Source organism: Rhineura floridana, chromosome 5 (assembly GCF_030035675.1).
Source record: "Rhineura floridana isolate rRhiFlo1 chromosome 5, rRhiFlo1.hap2, whole genome shotgun sequence".
Classification (NCBI taxonomy): Eukaryota; Metazoa; Chordata; class Lepidosauria; order Squamata; family Rhineuridae; genus Rhineura; species Rhineura floridana.
In genome coordinates, this window is record NC_084484.1 from 180,400,711 (window position 1) to 180,421,510 (window position 20,800).

The following is a 20,800-nucleotide window of genomic DNA, read 5'->3' on the forward strand; positions in this document are numbered from 1 at the left end:
ATGAAGTCATGATGAAGAATATTTGGGGCTTTAGTTAAGAAAAAATGTGATTAAGGAGGGGCCATGAGAGAGGTGCATAAAATTATTCATGGTGCAAAGAAAGTGGATAGGGAGAGGGGTTTTTCTCTGTGTCCTCTCATAATTCTAAAACTTGGAGCCATCCAATGAAACTAAGTGTTGGAAGATTTTTAATATGCTTTTTAATATGTTTTTAAACCTTTTAAAAATGTTTTTAACCTTTAAAAAAAATGTTTTTAACCTTTAAAAAGATGTTTCGAAAGCTTTCTTTAAAAGAAGTTTTAAAAGATGTTTTGTTTTAATATATTTTAAAGTCTGTTTTTATGATGTTTTAAAGTGTTTTTAAAGTTGGACAGTGAAAAAAGTTGGACAGTGAAAAAACGGATAAGAGAAAAATGAACTCATTTGAAATGTGGTGTCGGAGGAGAGCTTTGTGCATACCATGGACTGCAAAAAAGACAAATAATTGGGTGTTAGAAGAAATTAAACCAGAAGACCAAACAAGAGATGGATTGATTCCATAAAGGAAGCCACAGACCTGAACTTACAAGATCTGAACAGAGTGTTTCATGACAGATGCTCTTGGAGATCACTGATTCATAGGGTCGCCATAAGTCGTAGTTGACTTTAAGGCACATAACAACAACAACAAAGTGTTTTTAGTGCTTTTGTTTGCTACCCTGGGCTCGTGGCTGGGAGGAAAGGCAGGATATAAATCAAATAAATAAATAAATTATTCAGGACAGAAAAAAGGACTTTCTTCACACAGCGCATATCTAAATTATGCCCACGAGATGGCCACCAACATGAATGGCTTTCAAAGAAGGTCAGACAAATTCATGGAGGATAACGGCTATCAACAGCTACCAGACACGACGGCTGTGCTCTGCCCCCAATGTTGGAGGCAGTCTGCCTTGGAATTCCAGCTGCTGGGAACGGCAGGTGGGTAGAGTGCTTTTGCGCTCAGGGCCTGCTTGGGGATTTTGTGAAAACAGGATGCTGGACTAGGTGGACTTCTGGCCTGATCCAGCAGCCAGGCTCTTCTTATGTTCTACCACGTGGTCCTGCTGACCAACTGCACAGGATTTATGGAGGAACTGCAAGGATCAAAGGCCTTTAGTACAAACAGAAGGAAAGTGGGTCTCTTCCACCAAGAGAGAGAAATGCCACTTTGTGACCCCAGATGTAGTCATTGTGCTCTGCACAGATGACACCAGGATTTAGTGGCAGTCCTTGAACAAGCTGCTCTTCCCCCCCCCCATTTAATTAAAAAGGCTTCTTGGATTCGAGCCAAGGACTGCCTGATTAATCACTTTCTCTCAATAGCAGCTGGCACTGCAGACACAGACAGGACCTTACACAGCACAGAGGAAATCAAAAGGCCTGTGGTTTCTCTATCAATACCAAGAAGCCCAGACCTCACCTGGCCTCCTGTTGCTTTTATTCATTTATTTCTTTTTGGCAAGAACAAGCAGAGGCATAGTTTCTAGCTCAAATGGCAGGGCTGGCCCAAAATATTTTGCTGCCTGAGGCAAAGGACAAAATGGCACCCCCCTCTGAAGGCCTTGTTACAGAGAAAAAGAGGCACATAAAGAACATGGGTGCTGTAGGCCGGGATGGAGAACTTCAGGCCTGGATACCAAATGTGGCCCTCTGAGACTGTATTTGGCCCTCAAGACTCCCCCCACTGTTCACCACAGAGCTTGGAAAAGTTACTTTTTTAAAACTACAACTCCCATCAGCCCCAGCCAGCATGGCCACTGGATTGGGCTGGTGGGAGTTATAGTTCAAAAAAGTAACTTTTCCAAGCTCTGCCCTGAATTGCAATAATGCCTCTTGCTTCCCCAGATGGAGACATGTGGGTAAGTGAGGGTGTGTAGAAACCTCTGACCGCATGGCTGGAATATAGTCTACTGTACAAAGGTAAAAGACTACATTTCTCCACCCACTTTTGCCTCTGCCCCCGCCCATAACTTGTATGTGGCCCCCAGAAGGTCATCCATGAGGGTATGTGGCCCTCGGTCTGAAAAAGGCTCCCCACCCCTGAACTAGGTCTTCCTCCTCAACTAGTTCCATCCACAACTCCTTAAAGGTTTACACTTGGCTTTGGGCAAAGGGTGTTGTACGTAGCACCCAGAAAACAACGCATAAAAGTTACATTGTGCTGTGTACAGGGCCGGCAGGCAAAGGCCACCTTCTGTGTTCTTCCAGATAGAGAGGCTGATTAGACAGGCAGTTGAATCATACTTGCCACCCTAGACTCTTACTGGGAGGAAGGGTGGAATATAAATCTAACAGATAAATAAATAAAATACCACGGAACAGACCCGAGGGTAGCAGGGTAGGGTAGGGGGCAGTAGGGCAGGCCAATAGCCACATACAACTCTGTGAGGCTGCCTCACCCTGTCTAAGGCTAGGGCCGGCCCTGGTTGTGTAAACAACACTTGATTCGTGTGAATTTTGTTTTCAATTGTTTTTACAATATTATTAGCAGTCTTGTATCCAGTGTCGCTCAGGAATTCAGGAAGAACCCCACAAAAGTGCAGTTTTGAAAGGTTCAGTCTGCCATCTTGATTCAAAATGGCGTCCAACTGTATCCAAACAGATGAAACCCCGCTCTTTGATCCAAGAAACGATTTGTGTAAAAATTGGTTACAATATCTTATGCGGTGTCAAAAAGCACAGCAAACAGACCAACCACTTAGGAAAATAGTATAAATATCTATACTTTGGTATTCTGCATTTTCCTTTTCCTCCCGTTCCTTTTTGGTTTGTTGTTGTTATGTGCCCTCAAGTCAATCACAACTTATGGCGACCCTATGAATCAGTGACCTCCAAGAGCATCTGTCATGAACCACCCTGTTCAGATCTTGTAAGTTCAGGTCTGTGGCTTCCTTGTTGGAATCAATCCATCTCTTGTTTGGCCTTCCTCTTTTTCTACTCCCTTCTGTTTTTCCCAGCATTATTGTCTTTTCTAGTGAATCATGTCATGATGTGTCCAAAGTATGATAACCTCAGTTTCATCATTTTAGCTTCTAATGACAGTTCTGGTTTAATTTGTTCTAACACCCAATTATTTGTCATTTTTGCAGTCCATGGTATGCGCAAAGCTCTCCTCCAGCACCACATTTCAAATGAGTTGATTTTTCTCTTATCCGCTTTTTTCACTGTCCAACTTTCACATCCATACATAGAGATTGGAAATACCATGGTCTGAATGATCCTGACTTTGGTGTTCAGTGATACATCTTTGCATTTGAGGACTTTTTCTAGTTCTCTCCCAGCTGCTCTACCCAGACCTAGCCTTCTTCTGATTTCATGGCTATCCTTTCTGGTATTTTAATGTTAATTTAGCTAAATCATCATCTGGATTGTGCCACCAGTCCAGCTGCTTAAAAATCACTGCTATTTTTACTGGCAAGACACTTGACAGTTTGACATGAGACCTGCAATTTTCTGGTTCCAAATTAAAAAAATTAAAGTCCCCCATTTTGAAGGGCAAAGGGGTAAAGCAAGCATTGCTCAAGATACAGGAGGGAGAAGCATAGACCTAAGAGGTAACAGCAGGAGGGGATGCTCAAAGAGGTTTGGAGACAGCCTTAGGATAAGAGGGCAAGAGGGCTGATGCAAGGAATCTGAAATTCTCACACTGATTTGAAGCAAACCAGTCAAACGCCTGCTGTGAATATCCTGTCTTAAGTATTAGACTTCCTCTCTATAAAAATAGGTTGTACATAAAAACTACAAACATCATTCATTTACATAGAAATAAGTTGCTTTCCATTTCCAGATATGAAAAGTCCTCTCTGAATGTATTTCTGCCTCACAAAAAAGGGGGACGACACCGGAATTGCAAATTTGAGAGAATAAGAAGGACTGTGCAGGCTCCATGCAGCAAATTCAAAAAGTTCACAAGTTCTGAAGGAGAAATGGGGAAGTGTGTGTGCGGGGAGAGAGAGCCAACAGAACAGCAGAAATGGTTCTGCAAAGCCCTTGGATAAAATCTCTTGGATACTTCTTAAACTGTTGCATTAAGTGAATACAGATTTTAATAACTAGAAAGTTTAAAACCCTGGCCAGAATCACTTCCCTGTTTTATGAAGGCTCCTGATCATATGAGTACTGCAAAAACCAAGAAGAAAACTATTGGAAAGAACTCCCAGTTTGCAACAACCGCCAAAAAAAGTATCAATTTTTATTATTTAACATATACCCCCACAGACTTGAACTTAATTCCAGCACAGCTCACATCAACAGAAAAATAAAGAACACCCCGTCTTTACTCCATCAATATAAAGCCATTCTACTCTTAAGAATATAAGAGTGTCATGGCTTGAAGCATTAAGTAGCTTCACTTATTGACCATCTGTTGTAACTACAGTTATGTAGGACCAGATGAGACCATGACAACATCATCAAGCCCTGATCCACAATAAACATCAAGTTCACCGACCCTTTTCTCTTTTTTTAACCATCTCATCATGATTACGTCTTCACTTTTCTGCCCTTGGATTGCAGACTCTCCACTCAGGGTTGCTGGCTTGCAATCTCAAATATACTAGGCCGTGGGGGGGGGGGGTTTACAGCTGTCGATTCAAGCCGATGCTAGCTACAGAATTTTACTTTTCTTAGAACAAGAAGTTATTTTTCTTGAGTGTGTAGCACATTCACACACCATACATTTAAACCACATGCAACACCTTTAAAGCACATGGCTTCCTCCAAAGAATCCTGGGAACAGTAGTATGCTAAGAGTGCTGGGAATGTATAAGCTCTGCAAGGGGCAAACCACAATTCCCAGGATTCTTTGGGAAAGTCATGTGCTTTGAATGTGCATTGGATGCATTTTTAAATGTATGGTGTGGATCTGCTCTCGAAGTCTTCTATCAGTTCTATTTCTTATGCGGCACCCAAAGTAATGCTAGTGCTAAATGATTTCCACCACCCCCGTCCCTAATAACTACTGTTCTGAAAGATGCTGCTTTTGAACCCAAAGGGTCTCACGCAGAAAAAGCTATTAGCCTCACTAGCTAAACAGAGCCACCATCTTCAGAGGCAGCATCACTTCCCTCTACCTGGGAGATGCTGAGAATTGTAGCTTTGTGAGGTTTCCTAACAACTCTCAGCACCTTTAACAAACTACAGTTCCCAGGATTCTTTGGGGGGAAGCCATGACTGCTAAAGTGGCGTAAAAGTGCTTTTAATGTAAGATGTGGATGGGACCTTGTGAGTAGACACAGAAGAATCTAGGCCGTGGAGAAAGCCATAGCTACGGTGTCAGTGGCACAACCAATTAGGATGCAGGACAGGGCCTTCTCTGTGGCTGCACCTAGCTTATGAACACCTTACCCTGGGAAGTCTGGGTGGCTTCCATCTTCTAAGGTTTCTGCCACCTCCTTAAGCTGTTTTTATTCTGGCAGGCGTTTGACTTGATGGGTTGAGGAATTTTTAAATAGACTCTCCCCCTTTTCTAAAAAAAGGTTATTTTTAACTTTTATGCCTGTTGTCAGGTTTATTATTTTATTGTTTCTAAGTTTTATGGCATTGGTTGTTTCAAGTGTGTCATAAGCCACCATTTTGAACAATGTGTTTAAACCGGAAGGTCAGGGTGTATAGATTTTCTTGAATTAAAAAGAAACCTTTTTTTTTTTGTAAAAAAGTGACACAGCAGGAGAGGAGTGCAAAAGTGACTTCTTGGTTCTCTTTAGTGTAACATCCTGTCTTGCTTTCCTGGGCAGTAATCTCTGCAAAATAAATTTACCCTGCATTGGCATCTGTTTTTATGGCGACCCTATGAAGCAGCGACCTCCAAGAGCATCTGTCATGAACCACCCTGTCCAGATCTTGTAAGTTCAGGTCTGTGGCTTCCTTGATGGAATCAATCCATCTCTTGTTTGGCCTTCCTCTTTTTCTACTCCCTGCTGTTTTTCCCAGCAATATTGTCTTTTCTAGTGAATCATGTCTTCTCACGATGAGTCCAAAGTATGATAACCTCAGTTTCATCATTTTAGCTTCTAGTGACAGTTCTGGTTTAATTTGTTCTAACACCCAATTATTGGTCTTTTTCTCAGTCCATGGTATGTGCAAAGCTCTCCTCCAGCACCACATTTCAAATGAGTTGATATCAGGTGACCTAACTTCAAAAGGAAAGAATCAGAACTGCACACTTAAGAATGCACTCCCAATTTTCTCCTTTGTTCCATGGATTCAAACATTAAGCAACCCCTGAAATCCAAGACAACTGCTAATCAAGAAGAAACCACCCCACACTGGACAAACCAAAGTCTGCATATGATCGGAGTGATTTGCTGGAATAATTTGCTCCCAGGGAGAGAAAAATTCTGAAGATGTTCAGAGACCCTTACATCTCGGGGGCAAAGCACCGAACTTTCTGGCAGAGAAAAGTTAGGAATCCTAGGATTTTCCATGAGAATTTGTAGACAGTTGTGTCTTGGCTGGGATGATTTGGAAGATGTCTACAGGCTGGATCCAAACTAAACCAGCTTTGGTCCTAACATGTCCCACAGAAATAAGTGGAACTAGCTAAGACTTCTGCAATGCAACATATCTGTTCCTTTCCCTGCATAATATACCTGCACTGCCTCACCCCAAGAGACACTGTTTGACGGGGGGGGGGGAGAGAAATGCAGCCTCTTTTTTATTGATATGCTCAGCCACGCTTGCAAATATCACTGCGTTGATCTGCACAGCTGAAGCAGAAACTGCTCAGGATTGCTGAAACCATGCAGCCCTGTGCCCTCCTTCTAGCCAAACCCAGGTCAACAAAGGTGGAGACCTAGTGTGTACAAAGAGGGACTAGTTTTCTATGTGTGTCCCCCCCCAGTTTAAAACACAGGACAATGAAAAACAGTGAGTCACCACATTCTCTCACCTGTTCATGGGAAATGCAACATTCGTAAAAGCACACAGAGCTCAGGGCGGTTCCAGAGCAATAAAAACTACACTGAACAAACTCGCATCACCCTGTTTCCAAACAGAACAAAGCACACATACACAAAGGGATCCCTTGGATTTCAGAAGCCAATCGCCAAGGCCCCCCCATTCGTTGCTAAAAACGGGATGTTCATCAAAGAACGATGAGCTTCATCAAAGAAGTCTCCGAAAAAGCCCAGAATAAGCTTAAGAGTTCCCCCTGAAATCCTAAAGTAGGTTTTTGCTTCTTCTTTTTAGCAGAGTTTGGACAATAATTGCAACTAGCTGTTACCTTCAAATCAAGTCCTCACAGAAGCGATTCCCACACATGACCTGCCAGGGCAAATCAGCACGCTTGAGAAATAAAACTAAAGATTTCAGCCAGGCAGAAGAGTCCACAAAAATACAGTTCACACTCAGCAATCCTTACACAGTTACTCAAAAGTTGCTTTCTGCAACGTGGTGCTGTCCAGATGTTTTGGACTTCCACTCTGATTACAGATGGGAGAAATTGTCCAGCAGCATCTGGAGGTTGCGGGAGGCACCTCTCAGGTAAGTCAGTTACACCCACTTCCACTTTATTGGAGTGGGAGAGGGCAGAAGATGAAAGAGGATCCTTGCCCAGAGATGGGAAACCTGTGGCCCTCTAGATATTCGACTCCATCAACCCCTGTCAGCAAGGCCAGTGGGAGCTGTATTCCAGGCAACAGCTGGAGGGCCACAGGTTCCCCACCCCTGGCTTAGTCCATCACCACCTCGGCAGTTCATGGCAGAGGTTTGGCTCATAATCACTCCCCTCAAATATTAGACAAACGCCGTCTCTGTTGTCATTTCAGCACCTACTGAAGAAGGCCTTCCTCTTTCAACAAGCCTTTTAAGTAGAGACCTTAAGTAGAGAGGCTGCATCTGTACTGGAATTGTTCCTTGAGATTTTTAAGATGTTCTTAGTGTTTTATCACTTGTATGCCTGGGCAGGAAAAAATAGCTCCGAGGGTCAAATGTGGCCCTCCAGACCTCTCTGTCTGACCCTCAGAACTTTAAGGCCACATCTCTTCCCCAGGCCATACCCTTCACTGGCTTTGCTCTGCACCTTCAAGTCCTTTTACTGGTTGGAATGTGCCCTTCCACCATGGCCTTATAGCCCCCTCCCAACTCTTATGATTCTATGAGCCACTTTTGAAAATAAGATTTTAAAAGCAGTGAGTATTTGGGGCAGAGAATCGGTGTCCCACGGGCTAATGCAGGGGTCTCCAACCCTTTTGGGCTCGTGGACATGCTTTTTAAAGTTCAAAGAACTGCTGCGGACATCGTAATGCTATGGCAGTCACAGGAGTATAGCTAATCACAATGTGGCTTCCGTGAGGGCCCAATTGGTCGCAAAAGGGAAGTATGTTGCCCCTGAAACTGAGAACAAGGCAGAGATTCAGCCTGAGCCTCAAATGCCAAACCGCGTATTTGACACCACATAGCGCAACAACATTTTCGGGGAGGGGGGTATAAGGCTATCTCCACAGTCAGAGACAGTATACTTCTGAATGCCAGTTACCGGAAACCGCAGGAGGGGAGAGTGATCTTTGTGCTCAGGTCCTGCTTGCGGGCTACCAATGGGCAACGGGTTGGCCACTGTAAGAACATGATGCTGGACTGGATGGGCCACTGACCTGTCCAGCAGGGCTCTTATGTCCTTAAAAGAGCCATTTTCCAGAAGGGATAGGGTTGAGCATTACATCCAAACTGTCTCTTTCTGAACCAGTTCTATACGGGTGCTCAGGATCCTTATTGTTTGCCCTCTAACAATTGCAGTCTAGACTGTGGACTTCTTATATTGGGACCTGTTCTATGAAACAGAAGCCCTGTATTCTTAACATGTGCATAACTGGGAGAAATTGCCAGTTGAAGCCCCTGCAAAAAAATAAATAAATCACTGTATCTTTCAGCTGGGAACAAAGTTTACCTGTTTTAGGCTGGTTTTATTTCTGTGTTTAGGCATAAAAGACAGCAACCCATCATTTCTGTCCTGCAAGAGGCTTGCCAGCCAGCTTGGAAACTAACCCTGCCGTGCCCAAGTGGTGACGTTTTCTGGAGAAGGACAAAGCAAGAGAACTGTTTGGCAAAGGTGCGGGCAGTCCAGGATGTGTTTCCTCATCTGGATATCTCAATAGCGTATTGATCTTGGCAGATTTTTCTTTAATATTATGTACACTGACCTATGGCCAAAGGTAATGTGTTCAGTTTAAAGGAACATGATGCAAAGTAGGGATCCATCACTTTGGCGGAGGCTGAACAAATCATAATCCGCAATCACTGAGGTGGCTATGTTTCCAAAAAACAAAGCTATACTTCCATAAACAGTAGGCTAGGCTTCCTGGTGTGCAACCTGTGGTGCAACTATCTTTCCTGATGAATTTACAATAGGGATGGAGGGGGATAGGATTTTTTAAATTAACCTTTTTTAAAAAAAAAAAAGTTAATTACATTAAGTGCCTCTTTAAAACAACTCCTCCCCCCCCCATAGAAACACTTTGATTTGCATTTGTCTATACTGTATTGAGGATTTATTTTAGAGTGCACACACAACCTTTTCAAACTGAGTCAAGGATCCTTCTATCAAGATATTTAGCTGAAGCCTCCTTCCTGCATAAAAGATTGAAACTATTGGAAAGGGAAGGGGATATCTGACTTGAAGTCAAGCATTAAAAATACAATAGAACAGGTCATGTACTGAATTTTATTATAGTGGCAAGTGATGAATATTTATGACGCTGGCAACAACGCAAGAGATTTATCTTTCACCTTGCGAGAATAAAGGTCTGCCCAGTAACTGCGGCCCTTCCTTCTAGAAAGTTCTGAGCACTTGGACTGGGATCCAAAGCTACTTTGGTTTGCACAAGGGGTACCAGGGGTTGCCAATGTGGTGCCCACCGGTGCCATGGTGCCCACCAACCTCCTATGGCACCCGCAAAAGGTCTCAGTAAATGTCTCCTCAAAAATCCACAGTGCATCAGAGAGGCTGCCTGCTCTGCCTGCTCAGTTCCTGTTTGCACTGGCTCAACCTCTCCTATGTTGAACATGCCCTCTTAAGCCACATTTCATTGGATGCCAGGATTGAAAACCCATCAACCCTTCTGTTCTGAATAGAGGAGAGGTGCAAAGAGCTTCTCTCTGAGAGGCAGGATAACAGTGCCTTTTTCCCACTGATGTAGGTGCCTTTTTCCACTGATGGGGAAGCTGATGTGGGGGCATGCCCATTACCAGTTGTAGCCCTGTCTCTTTTTCCGATCTTTTAGATGTGGCAGCCTTTTTGCATTGCCCCCACAGTAGTCATTTTGTGACTGGTGCCCACAACATTTTCAATTTTTCACCTTGTGAGAATAAAAGTCCACGCAGTAACTGCAGCCTTTGCTTCTAGACATTTCTGAGCACTTGGATTGGCATCAAAAGCGGCACCCACTGGTCCAGGAAGGCTGGCAACTCCTGAACGCACACCCTCTCCAAAACACAGCCTGTGCAGTTCAGACTCCAGGGAGCCCATCTGTCCAGAGCAGGTGAACTGCAGAGAAGGTACCCCACCAGCCTCCAAGAGCCTGGATTTCAGAGTAGCAGGCCAGAACAAGCAAGAGAGGCATTTCATGGCATGGAAATAAACATGATCATAGTTTGCACATTGTAGCAGACTTAACAGAACTCGGCAACCCAAGATAGCTCAGAGATTCAGCAACATCCTTTTGGGTGAGACTTCTGAAGAGCAGAGCACATATTCTGCACATTAGAAATAGCCAATGCAGCACCCTCCAGATGTTGCCGGACTACAATTTTCATCAGCTATCACAATTGACCATGTGGCTGATGGGAGTTGCAGACCAACAACGGCAGGTGGCCACCACATTGACTATCCTCTTTTTATATGCAGACAGTCCCCTGCCATCTCCCCTCTCTGAGATCCTGGAAAGTGACTGCCAGACAGAAAGAATAGTACCAGGCTAGGTGAATCAATGGCCCGCCTAGTATTAAGGTAGCTTTTAATTTATGAGAGCCAGTGTGGTACAGTGGTTAAGGTGTTGGAATACGACCTGGGAGACCAGGGTTCGAAGCCCCACATAGCCATGATGCGCACTGGGTGACCTTGGGCCAGTCACAGCCTCTCAGCCTCATGAAAACCCTATTCATAGGGTCGCCATAAGTCGGAATAGGCAGTATATTTGCATTTTTAAAGCTATGATGTTCTGACAATGATGAAAAAAGGAGGGGCTTTTCCACTAGTAGCTCCCTGTATGCGACATGCTGTCCCAAGGGAAGCTCAACTTAGTGTAGTGGCACCCACCCTTTGGAATTCCCTTTCCTTTTAATATTAGAGAGGAGCCATCTCTTTCAACAAGCCTTTTAGGTAGAGACCTTATCCCAGTCTGCATCTGTATTGGGGCTGTTTTTAAGATGCCTTTAAAGATGTTTTGTTTTGATATATTTTTTAAGACTTTTCTTTTCAATATATTTTAAAGTCTGTTTTTATGATGTTTTAGAGTGTTTCTGTTTGCAGCTCTGGGCTCCTACTGGGAAAACGGTGGGATATAAATTTAATAAATAAACAAACATATATAACCATCTTTTCAGCCCCAAGCAAAGCCTTTCCTTTTCTCCCAGGCATTTGATTATTAATCTTTTTCCTGCTGTCTGGTATCTTAATAGCGATCATGCTGATGCTGTTGGGAAGAGTCATGGTTGGGAATTGTTGTATGACCACTTTCAGTATCCTTTTATGTCATTTAAATCTGTATGTAGCTGGTATAGCAAAGTGGGGAGGAGAGTCTGGCTGAGAGTCCAGAGTCTGTGAGTTCAAATCCCCGCTCGTGTCTCCTGGGTGTCAAAGGCCAGTTAAAGATCACCCCCCAGTGAGTGGCTCAGGGGTGACGTGCCCTGCCACCTGTGCAGCTGTGGGCAAGCTGCAGAGTCCCAAGGAGCCCAGTTCCCCCCAGCTGGCACTTGCGGACAAGGAAGGGGCTGGCTTGTGCAGCTGTGGCAAGCTGAGCAAGCCCTAGCCAGCTGGGGAGGACTAGCCTCAGAGGGAGGCAATGGTAAAGCCCCTCTGAATACCGCTTACCATGAACACCCTATTCATAGGGTCGCCATAAGTCGGGATCAACTTGAAGGCAGTCCATTTCCATTTTCAAATCTGTATGTAATTTTATTTTGGTATTCCTTGTATTTCTCAAGTTGGCTTGAGACCTTTTGTAGAATAAGGTGATGAATTAATGAAGATGGGTATGATAAATAATAACAGAATAATAGGTGTTTTAGAAACCAAGCCCTATGAGGAGAGACTGAAAGAACTGGGCATGTTTAGCCTGGAAAAGAGAAGACTGAGGGGAGATATGATAGCACTCTTCAAGTACATGAAAGGTTGTCACATAGAGGAGGGCCGGGATCTCTTCTCGATCGTCCCAAAGTGTAGGACATGGAATAATGGGCTCAAGTTGCAGGAAGCCAGATTTCGACTGGACATCAAGAAAAACTTCCTGTTAGAGCCATACAACAATGGAACAAATTACCTAGAGAGGTAGTGGGCTCTCCGACACTGGAGGCCTTCAAGAGGCAGCTGGACAGCCATCTGTCAGGAATGCTTTGATTTGGATTCCTGCATTGAGCAGGGGGTTGGACTTGATGGCCTTACAGGCCCCTTCCAACTCTACTATTCTATGATTCCATGATTCTATGCCTTGTCTCTGCTTTTGCCCCGGAGGACACAGCCAGAGACAATTAATATTCCATGACATGGAATCTGGAATCCTGAAAGTTTCCATGATCAACAAGTTTCTAGCCCTTATGAACAGAGACAAAGCTTCTAGGCTGCAATCCAATACACGCTTACCTGGGAATAAGTCCCATTGAACCCAATGGAGCTTCCTCCTGAGTAGACATGTATTGGATTGCAGCTTAAGTCCCACACCAAATTTCAGAAGTAGCCAAGAAGGATCTCCTGCAGTCAGGAAGCAGCATTTCCAAACCCTTCACCCTTGCCTAATTCCCTGCAATAAAATGCCTTAGTTTCAGCTACACACTGCATATCCCCATCATACAGTGTTCTCCTTCCAGTGCCCTGATCTTTTGTCCATCAATTACCAAAAAAATGCAAAACGGTTGAACTTTAGAGGCACAATAGTTTTTCCACCTCTGACATAGCAAAGCTGCTACGAACATAAGGACCAAGGAGTCTGCCGGTTTTTCCCCTTGAGACGGCTTTAGCAGTGGGGTTGCCAAACGTTTAGGGCGCAGGAACAAATTTGCTATCCAGAGAATATCCACATAGCCACAAAAAACCTATTCTGTTGGCTACAATTGAACTCTTCTTTCAAGGCCAATTTCAGCAGGCGGGGAGAGGCAAAAGTAAGGGGAGAGGCAAAAGTAAGGGGAGAGGACCCTGTGGAAGCCACACTGGGGACTGGCGCCTCCCGCCCCCTCAAAAAAAAAACCATTTGAAAGCTGTACATCAAGGCAGGGGTTTACAAATTAAAATTGGAGGCACACTTACTCTCAGAGAGGATGGAAAAAAACATACCCAGAACAGCAAGTTCTGAGAGTAGGTCATCTGGCGCACTCCTGTCATTGCTGCAATTGGATCCATCATTACCAACACAATTACTTGCACTCATAAGGGCTGAGTAGAAACAGGAGTGCTCACATAATCCCCCAAGAGCCTTTAATTAGATCCACGTCTCACAACACCCTCGTGGCTCTGTCTAGTGACTTACATGGGGCAAGACAGAGAGAGGAAGAAGACCCAGCTGCGTTCATATATCCCACACATACATACACACACACATCAGGGATGAAGAACTTGTGGCCCTCTAGATGTTGCGGGGCTCCAAGCTCTGGCCAGCACGGCCAATGGTCAGGGATGATGGGGGTTGTAGACAATCAACATCTGAAGGGTCACAGGTTGCAATCTGGGTTACGTATACATACACATGTGTTGTCTAGGGAACCAGGGCTTATCATAAGAACGTAAGAAGAGCCTGCTGGATCAGGCCAGTGGCCCATCTAGTCCAGCATCCTGTTCTCACAGTGGCCAACCAGGTGCCTGGGGGAAGCCCGCAAGCAGGACCCGAGTGCAAGAACACTCTCCCCTCCTGAGGCTTCCGGCAACTGGTTTTCAGAAGCATGCTGCCTCTGACTAGAATGACAGAGCACAGCCATCATGGCTAGTAGCCATTGATAGCCCTGTCCTCCATGAATTTGTCTAATCTTCTTTTAAAGCCATCCAAGCTGGTGGCCATGACTGCATCTTGTGGGAGCAAATTCCATAGTTTAACTATGCGCTGAGTAAAGAAGTACTTCCTTTTGTCTGTCCTGAATCTTCCAACATTCAGCTTCTTTGAATGTCCACGAGTTCTAGTATTATGAGAGAGGGAGAAGAACTTTTCTCTATCCACTTTCTCAATGCCATGCATAATTTTATACACTTCTATCATGTCTCCTCTGACCTGCCTTTTCTCTAAACTAAAAAGCCCCAAATGCTGCAACCTTTCCTCGTAAGGGAGTCGCTCCATCCCCTTGATCATTCTGGTTGCCCTCTTCTGAACCTTTTCCAACTCTATAATATCCTTTTTGAGATGAGGCGACCAGAACTGTACACAGTATTCCAAATGCAGCCGCACCATAGATTTATACAACGGCATTATGATATTGGCTGTTTTATTTTCAATACCCTCCCTAATTATCCCTAGCATGGAATTTGCCTTTTTCACAGCTGCCGCACACTGGGTCGACATTTTCATCGTGCTGTCCACTACAACCCCGAGGTCTCTCTCCTGGTCGGTCACCACCAGTTCAGACCCCATAAGCGTATATGTGAAATTAAGATTTTTTGCTCCAATATGCATAATTTTACACTTGTTTATATTGAATTGCATTTGCCATTTTTCTGCCCATTCACTCAGTTTGGAGAGGTCTTTTTGGAGCTTTTCGCAATCCCTTTTTGTTTTAACAACCCTGAACAATTTAGTGTCATCAGCAAACTTGGCCACTTCACTGCTCACTCCTCATTCTAGGTCATTAATGAACAAGTTGAAAAGTACAGGTCCCAATACCGATCCTTGAGGGACTCCACTTTCTACAGCCCTCCATTGGGAGAACTGTCCGTTGATTCCTACTCTCTGCTTTCTGCTTCTTAACCAATTCCTTATCCACAAGAGGACCTCTCCTCTTATTCCATGACTGCTAAGCTTCCTCAGAAGTCTTTGGTGAGGTACCTTGTCAAATGCTTTTTGAAAGTCAGTGGTGGCTCCATGCCAGTGAGGCAGTGGAATCCGTTCTGTGTTTTACTCCAAACTTTCAAGGTATTCTGCACCTTGGACTAAAGTTTGGACTAAAACCCAGAGCGGATTCCACTGCCCCACTGACACAGAGCCACCAGCCAGCACTGTCTTAGAGGTGCCCAGTCACGCATGAAGAGACCCTGTCCACACCTTCCATTCACCATAAAAAAGAAAAACAGGTGGAAGGGGCACATTTACAACCACAGATTTCACGCATCGGTTTCAGCTCACACAGAATGCTCTGTGTGTTGGGGAGGTGACCCACCAGCCAGAAGATTGCTCCCACACCCTCCTATGGAACAGAGCAGACATAGAAATCTACCCCATACCAGGTCAGTTTTTTTGTGCATCCAGACCTAAACTGCCTATTCCGACTGGCAGCTGCTTTCTAGGGCAGGGGTAGGAAGCCTCAAAGGTGGGGGCCGTACGCAACCCCTCCTCTCTTCCTGGCCCTGAGAAGTCTCCTCAGGCCACACCCCCTCACGGGGACCGCTCTGCACTCTCCACAAGTGCTTGTGCCTGGCTGGAGCGAGTCCTTGGGCTGCGGGGACACCTCCTGCTTGCCTGAATTAGATGGAGCATTGTGCAAATGTAAAAACCTCCCTGACTAGAATGCAGTCTTCTGAGACAAGGGTAAGAGTCGTGTCAATTGCTTCTCCCAGTTTTAGAATGCAGACAGTCTGAAACCGGACTGAGAACAGGATGCTGGACTAGATGGGCCATTGGCCTCATCCTGCTGCTGGGCTCTTCTTATGTTAGGTGCTTTACCAAAGGTATTTTGTTGTAGTAGTTATATGCCTTCAAGTCGACCCTATGAATCAGTGACCTCCAGTAGCATCTGTCATGAACCACCCTGTAAAGATCTGGATGGGGGGGAACAGAACTGCGCCCACTGGCTCCCATACCACACATTCATCTGAAGTAGTAAGATCACTGCACAGCAGCAGTGCTCCAGAGGAGCCACTTTTAAATTTCATATAACCCTCCTGATGTAGAATCACTCTCTGAATGATTGTGGGAAATTTAAATGATGGCTCCGAGACACCCATTGGGGCTGCCATCTTAATTTTCCAAAATGACCCAGATGCCTGGCACAACAATTAATTTAAAGGGGAGGCATGAAGTAGACAGCAACTTACAGTGATGGATCTCCTCTTTGGCAAGGCATAAGGGACCTTCAAAATGGCAGTCATGTGTGTGTGTGTTATGTGCCTTCAAGTCGATTACGACTTATGGCGACCCTATGAATCAGTGACCTCCAAGAGCATCTGTCATGAACCACCCTGTTCAGATCTTGTAAGTTCAGATCTGTGGATTCCTTGATGGAATCAATCCATCTCTTGTTTGGCCTTCCTCTTTTTCTACTCCCTTCTGTTTTTCCCAGCATTATTGTCTTTTCCATTGAATCATGTCTTCTCATGATGTGTCCAAAGTATGATAACCTCAGTTTCATCATTTTAGCTTCTAGTGACAGTTCTGGTTTAATAAGTTCTAACACCCAATTATTTGTCTGTTTCACGGTCCATGGTATGCGCAAAGCTCTCCTCCAAGAACACATTTCAAATGAGTTGATTTTCTCTTACCTGCTTTTTTCACTGTCCAACTTTCACATGCATACATAGAGATCAGGAATACCATGGTCTGAATGATCCTGACTTTGGTGTTCAGCGATACATCTTTGCATTTGAGGACCTTTTCTACTTCTCTCCTAGCTGCCCTCCCCCAGGGCCCCACTTGCTTTGGAAACAAAACTTACTGCATACTCGAGTCATGTGAAGGAACAGGAAGTGGCCTGATGGTTTTTAGAGAAAACCATCAAGAAAGCTCCAAGCAAGGAATTGATAACTGATCAAAAGAGAAAGGAAGCAGGGAGTTGGTAATTGATCAAGATTGCCACAAAGAGCTGTTAAGAAACCACAAACAGCTGTTAAGCAGAAAGGCACAGTAAACGCCAGTGCTTAATTTTATGAAGTTCCACTTTTTGCCCTACAGGAGAGCCTTCCACAATCCAGCCACCATTTAGTTTAAATCAACACATCTCTCTGTGTGGAGGATTCCTTTCTATAGCATACATACTCAGAGACACACTCCCTTTATCTTCATGGCCAGAGACTGAGTCCTGCTGTTAGAGAAAGGGTCCCAGAGACACAATGGCTGGAAACAATCCCTGTTCAGGGCAAAGATGAAAATACCTTTATCCCATGGACTACTAGACACTTGAATGCCAGGACTGGTAAAGAACAGCAAGGAGGTTTGATCCACAGGAAGTATTTATTAAATAGGGAGCATTATGACTTAATGCTGCGAATTCAATCATCTCAGCCCCCTTCAGTCATGTTCTTATCAAAACACACCCTTTGTCCATGCTAAAAGTGACCCACTGGTTTCCTACGGTTTTGCATAACCCATAGTAATGGGCAAACAATGGGATCACTATTGGAGTCCTGGAGTCGGAAGCAATTTTGGGTTAAGTCGGAGTCAGCAGAAATGTACCAACTCCAACTCCGGCTTCAAAATAAAATTAATATTAACTTATTAATATTAATAAATTAATATACGTTTACCATTTATGAAGGAGTCGGAGTTGGACAGCAGAAAAACAGAGGAGTCGGAGTCAAAGGTTTGACATACCGACTCCACAGCCCTGGCTACAAAAATTTGGTTCACATACTCATACGCTTGAGTAAGTACTGGCTTACCCCTTCCCCCAAAAAACACAATTTGTGGCACAAGTACAGAGGACAGGCAAGCAAGCTTGCACAGAAAATATTGCTAAAAGTTGTCTAGCTAGCAGAAGTTGCTAGGATATGATTTTATCGTTTATGTTGTGTCTTAATCATATCACACACACCCTTTGGATATTGCATATAAGAAGTTGTACAAAAATGCTTTCCAATAAAATGACACAAAACTGAAGTTGCCTGGGGACTAATACCGTCCACATGTGTGCTTGCTGCCCACCTACTCAACCTGTCCACCTGGAAATCACTATTGCATAATGCACCACCAGACTATAGTACTCTCTCTGTTGGGGAGGAAGTGAATTCACCCTGAAAACTCCTTACGCTTCAAGGAAGCGCAGAGCACGCAACAGTCCCGAGAGCCGCAGGGAGGGGGAGAAAGGAAGCTGCTTCCAAAAACACAGGTGTGTGCATTGGTGCACGAGAGCAAACCGACAACAAGCCTAGTGCCACAATATCGACTTTTTCCTAAGGCTGTCCTGCACATTTACTTGGAATAAGCTCTATTACACCCAGTGGGGCTTACTCCAAGTAGTAGGATGGCTCCCCCCCCCCCAAAAAAAGAGAAATACAAACATACACAGACATCTTAGTCACAAGGCAGAAAAAAGGGAAGAAGGTTTTTGAGGACAAGGAAATCTCTCCACAGGGAGGATCATGAGCCCAACATCTGCATTCCCCCTCTTTTAAATAACCGAAAGCAACAGCCAGATACCCTCCCAACCCCATAGGCTTTTAATCCGCTTCCTCTGCATGCAAGCAAGCAAGCAAGCATGCAGCGGGTTGCAGATGCAGGAGGGACGCGCGAATTCCAGCAGAGCCAGCTGATACCAGAGGAAAAGCAGCAGCGGTTTTCCAGCTGGATCTCCAGCTGCAAGGCATCTCCCGGGGCTCTGGAACGCTCCGGGCGCCAGAGAGAAACCGGCTTCGCATCGCTCCCTCCTGCCCAGCTCCACGGCTTACCTTCCAACGGATATGAATGCAGCTCCAGACTTCGGTCCCTCTTCGGAGCCTGCTCCGCTCTTCAGGACTTTGCTTGATTGGGGCGGGGCTTCGGGAGGCAACGGGGGCGGGGCTTAGGCCAGGGGTGGGGCAACAATGGGCGCATGCGCCTGAGGCACGGCGCCGCTGTGGAGGGGGACCGTAGAGACCCTTTCTTTTAAATTCATAGACTTCCCTCACTGAGTCTCCGGGGAGCGGAAGGGTCTGTTGGTTGCGATCCTTTACCTGGAAGGGAAGCCCCATTGGCAATCGTGTAGTGGCAAATTCAGAAGAACAGGGTACCGTCATGTTAGTCACATACCAAAATGCCTTCTCCCACAACAACATATGTCCCTAGGAGCCAATAACCAAGAAAGAGGAGAGCGTTAGCTACTAAAAAGAGTCTTCTCAATGGCTGACACGCCTCCTTTCACTCTGATTGGCTCCAATCAGCAGGAAAGGACAAGGAAGTGTGTTAGAAGACTCTTCTCAGTAGCTAGCACACTCCCCTTTCATGCTGATTGGCTTGCAGGATGCTGGAGACATAGGGACCCTGCTCCCAGAAAAGTAAAGTGTCTAAGACCTCCTGAGACCCTGGACGACTACATCCCTGCCCATTGGACACTCTGGGATTTTACTAGCAAGTAGACCCATGTGAGAGTGGGCTGCCAGTGACTCTTAACAGCCTGATTCTCATCCTGTTTTTACTCAGGAGTAAGCCCCGCTTAGACCAGTGGATCTGACCTCTTGGAAAGAGGAGAGGGGGTTGCCGTCAAATTAAAGCTGCAGTCTTAGGACCCCTCCTGACTGCGGGTGTCTTCTGCAATGTGTCATTGACAATGGTGAATTAGTGGTGGATTTGTACTGGATTGTCCACACATCATTCCACTTTATTAGTTGTTGGTTGACGCTTCTCCAGTGTTATTACATTGTTGCTGTCTGAAGGGGCACACTTGTGGCACAGTGCAACCAAAGGGGGAGGGAGAGGAACATTTGTGGCATGCAAAACTGGAGGATTTCAGCAGTATTGAAAACAGTATTGAAAGTGGGATTTCCTATAAGCTTCCTGACCCCATCATGAGCACAAATGGTCATGAACTGACAATACAAAGGATTCCTGAAGGGCCCTTTGATAACTCTTTCCTCCTGAAGCTTCACTGAACACAGTGAGACTTGCTTCCCAGTAAACATACATAGGGACCTCAGCATCAAGCCAAAGCCAAAGAATGTGCTCTTGTGATCCAGACATATTTACTCTCAGGAGTAAAGCCCGTTGTGTTCAGAGAAGGGAGGCTTACTCACAGGGAAACATATCAACCATCTTGGGCTCTACATTCAGCAGGGGAGGGCCCTGTTGGTGGCGCCACTGCTGGGGTGTGTGTGCCCAGCTGGCGTTGACCCATGACAGGGCCTTCTTGGTGGTGGTTCTCCATTTGTAGAATGCCCTCCCTGGTGAGATGCATCAGTCTCCCTCGTTATTAACGTTCAGGAAGCCTGTAAAACATTTCTATTCCTTTGATGGCTGAAAGAGACTGTTCCTGGCAACCTTGAAATTATTAGCTGTGTCTTTAAATGTTTATGAATTTTAATTTTTTATTGTATTCTTTTAACACTTTGTTGTTTGCTGCTGAGGCCTCCTTCTGGAAGAAAGGGTGGGATAGAAATTTAATAATAATAAATAAAATAAATAAATAACACTAATAACTACACAGGAGTGCAGCCTTAAGGGAACTGGTTTGCACATCTAGTGGCTTACAGTGCAAACTGAGACGTAATTACTCAGGAATTAATTGCACTGAGTCTGATGTTCAGTGTGTA

General features: G+C 44.9%; 1 protein-coding gene across 2 annotated transcripts in view; it reads right to left on the reverse strand.

The window, feature by feature from the left end:
• The window catches only part of CAPN5 (calpain 5), a 106,084-nt gene extending 86,919 nt beyond the window's left edge, over nt 1-19,165 (reverse strand). The window contains exon 1 of one of the 2 annotated variants that reach the window (XM_061629025.1): nt 18,965-19,165. The gene's annotated coding sequence lies outside the window, so the exon portion shown is untranslated. The remainder of the gene's footprint in view (nt 1-18,964) is intronic. The other variant, XM_061629026.1, reaches the window with a different exon arrangement.
• Between the last annotated feature and the right edge of the window lie 1,635 nt (nt 19,166-20,800).